Raw genomic sequence first — 3,724 nt, 5'->3', positions numbered from 1 at the left:
CAGATCTTTTGAATGCAAATGAAGTGCCAAACAGATTGCCTCAGTTCCTTCTGCAGGAAATCTTTTCCACGTGGGATAGAAACAGAGAATTTGGAGATTGTAAAGAGTGAAGAAAAAAAAAGGTCAGCATGATTTAGGGTTATACAATGGTGTTTGGCACCAAAATATGGAGCTGCTCCTCTGGCTTAGCCTGATTGTAATTTACTCAACAAGAAAGCCTGCAAATAATTTCGGTGTTGGGCCTTCACCTGTACTGTAGAGACACATGTTAAAAGGCAAGGGTTGTTGTAAATAATTAAAACAGTGTAGGTGGAGGGAACTGAGAACACTGAGGGAATATGGCTTGTCCAGCATGATGGTGAGAGATCCAGGTGCAGAACCCAAGTCACGGAATCCCCATCAACACTTTATCCACCAGATCACACTGCTTTGGATCATTGATTAATAATAAATCATAAATACCCACTGGAGGCATTTCTTGCTCTTTCACATCTCACAAGACTCTCCTTGTACCATTAATGGCCACACTAAGTCAGGATAAAATATATCCTTTGTGTGTTCAAAACATTTTTCTATTTATACATGTTTGAAAATTAACTCAATGTTCTGATTTGGACAAAAGGCCACTAATAATCGAATCTTGAGAGATATTATCCCCTCAGAAAAGTCAATGCCGGAGCACCTTAGACTAGAGAGGAGCACCAGAGCAATGCTGTCCTGTGAGCAGAGATGCTCAGCAGCCAAGAACAGCCTGGCCCAGGCCCAGCAAGTGAAAAACCTGTACCAGTCAAAAATGCTGCACACCACCTCTCAGTCTCACACTTCATATGAAAAAGCTTCTGTAATTATGCTTCTTTGGCAGGTAAAAAGCACGAAAAAGCAACACGGCTCATGGAGAATTACAGGCAGGGAAAAAAAGCAGAACCTGGGATTGAAATATCTGCCAAAAATGCTTTTTTTTAGTGGACCATCAAGTCTTCAGGAATATCAGTTTGCTGTGATCTTCACAGACCAAAAGCCATCCCACCAGGCCTACTGTCTGGAAAGGACATGCTTGGAATGAACAGCACAATGCTGCCAAGCATAAAACCTCTTTATTTCTTTTCAGATCAGCAGGATGCTGCTTTCACACCGTATTTTTGACTGAGCAAACTAAGAAGGAACATGGGCTCATTCTGTGAGATGCCCACTACCCTCCTCTTCCCTAGAAACATTTCTTGTCTGCAGAATCCCAGAATGGTTTGGGTGGGAAGGGACCTTAAAGTCCATCTTGTTCCACCCCCTGCCATGGGCAGGGACACCTTCCACTGGCCCAGGCTCCTCCAAGCCCCATCCAACCTGGCCTTGGACACTGCCAGGGATCCAGGGACAGCCACAGCTTCTCTGGGCACCCTCCCAGGGAACAATTCCTTCCCAATATCCCATCCAACCCTGCCCTTTATCAGTTTGAACCATTCCCTGTGTCCTGTCCCTCCATCCGTTGTCCCCAGTCCCTCTCCAGCTCTCCTGGAGCCCCTTTAGGCACTGGAAGGCCACAATGAGGTTGCCCCATTGTGGAAGCTTCTTTTTTCCAGGCTGAACAATTCTCTCAGCCTGGCTCCCAGCAGAGCTGCTCCATCCCTCTGATCATCCTGGTGCCTCCTCTGGACTCTCTCCAGCAGCTCCCAGTCTTTGCTGGGTGCCAGGGCTGGAGGCAGCTCTGCAGGTGGGGTCTCACCTGAGCTGGGCAGAGGGGAAGAATCCAAAGAATACGGGGAGAGAAAGTGGCAATTACACTCTGATAATTAAGGATAATCCAGAAGGCTGTGGATTAACACACAATGTTCCATAGTCAGGACAGGCAGCCCACCCAGGATACCACACCAGCTGCCCCAAAATGCCCGGTAAGGTCACCTGCTCTTGCTTTTGAGAGTTTTTTTCCATGATCCAGAAGGGAAGAAAAGCAGATTTGCAGTGCTTACAGTGGAGGAGTCGGAGTCCAGGGATGGGAGCTGGTCTTTCACTGCAGCAAGGATGGCTCCCCACTGGAATGTCCTGTCCCTCTGCACAGGAGCTGCAGGAGGCTCAGCTGCTTGTTCTGCACCCTCACTTTGCCCTTCTGAGGCCATTGGGACAGCTTGCCTTGGAGCAAAGGAAAGATGAGCTTAAGGACACCTCTCCAAACATGAGATAACATCAATCCAAAACAAGGAGAAAGAGCGTGCAGTGGAGTTCACAGCACTCCCAGCAGGGAATGTTAAAATCTCTGGGTTTGGAGCTATTCCTCCCCACCTGAGCTCAGAAAGGGCTGAGAGCTTTCTGCCCTACTCACCACACACACCCCAGGGGCAGTTTAGCCCCTCATTTATAGAGCATATTTAGGGATTCTTAGCCAGACTGCTGGAACTGTGTTCTCTCCAAGCATGTTCCCATGTTCTGCCTGCAGGGACAGGACAGGAACACAGCAAAGGCACCTCTGCTCTCAGCTGGATTGACTCCTCTTCCCCGTTTCCCTCACATTCCCCTCCTCACTACTCAAAGGATAGATAAAATTATCACAAAGTCATAGAATCTCATAATAGTTTGGGTTGGAATGGAGCTTAAAAACCATCTCATTCTACCCACCTGCCATGGGCAGGGAACCTTCCACGTCATTAATGTTTATTTTTGTTTTCGCTGGATTTTTATACAAAAAAAAGTAGTTAAGAATAGGCACATTTGTGGATCTTGACCTCTCAAAGTGTTTCTAAAGTGGATTCTTTCCTCCTGTTCCCTGATGAGACAACACAGTAGGAACTGCAGCTAAACTAAGAGGTCGGATAATTCACCCTTACAGAAAACCTTTACATTTTCTGCTACAATCACATGGTTTTCTGGGCAGTGAAACATGCGAGTGAATGAGTTCTAGTTCAGAGGTTTAACAGAATACCCAGAGTTGGAAGAGATCCACAAGGATCATCAGAGGTTGGTGACTGTGTTGTTCAGGACTGAAATAAGTGTCGAAGGGATCACACTGTCACTGTTATTTGCATTGGCCAATAATACTCCTAAAAACGTGAAGTTAAACTCAACTTACTCCCTGGGATGTTCATAACTTGCAAATTGCCTCTGTAAATACTTCATAGGCCATATCTGTGATGGTTTGGTTGGTGTGAGACAACCCCTGAATTTCATTTAGATAAAGCAGAGGGAAATCTTCATGGCTGGAGCACTGTGCTCTGACACCAAGCAGAGCTTGCCAAGAGCCCGAGGAGCCCCATGGGGATAAAACAAACTGCCTAGCATGGCTCCCTGTGCCAAATTCAGAGATAAATATCCCAAGGTTATGGATGGAGACTGGATCTGAATCGTCAGTTAGCAAATACAACATCCTCCGTGGGAGCAAGCAGTGCTCTGTGTTTAAATCAAACACTTGTTAGCAGTAACACAACAAGCACTTGCTGGAGAGCTTGGACATGGAGGTGTTAGGTCGAATGTTGGACTTGATGATCTTGGAGGGCTTTTCCAGCATTAATGACTCTAATTGAGCCTTGAAACCCTGAGCTTCTCCGTGTCACCAGAACTGACGTTCGCTGTCACATTCCCTCGCTGGGAAGGAGAAGCGGAGAAGACACTGGTAATGGTGGGAGACACAGCTTGGCTTCGGGGCAGAGCCACCGCAGTCCCCGCTCCCAGCACTGGACAGGGACGGGGCTCGGCTGAGGGCCCCCCCTCACAGCCCCACAATGGCGGCCGCGCGGCGCAC

Source organism: Corvus brachyrhynchos, unplaced genomic scaffold (assembly GCF_000691975.1).
Source record: "Corvus brachyrhynchos isolate BGI_N302 unplaced genomic scaffold, ASM69197v1 scaffold58, whole genome shotgun sequence".
Taxonomy (NCBI): Eukaryota; Metazoa; Chordata; class Aves; order Passeriformes; family Corvidae; genus Corvus; species Corvus brachyrhynchos.
Note: the sequence above shows the minus strand (reverse complement) of the source record.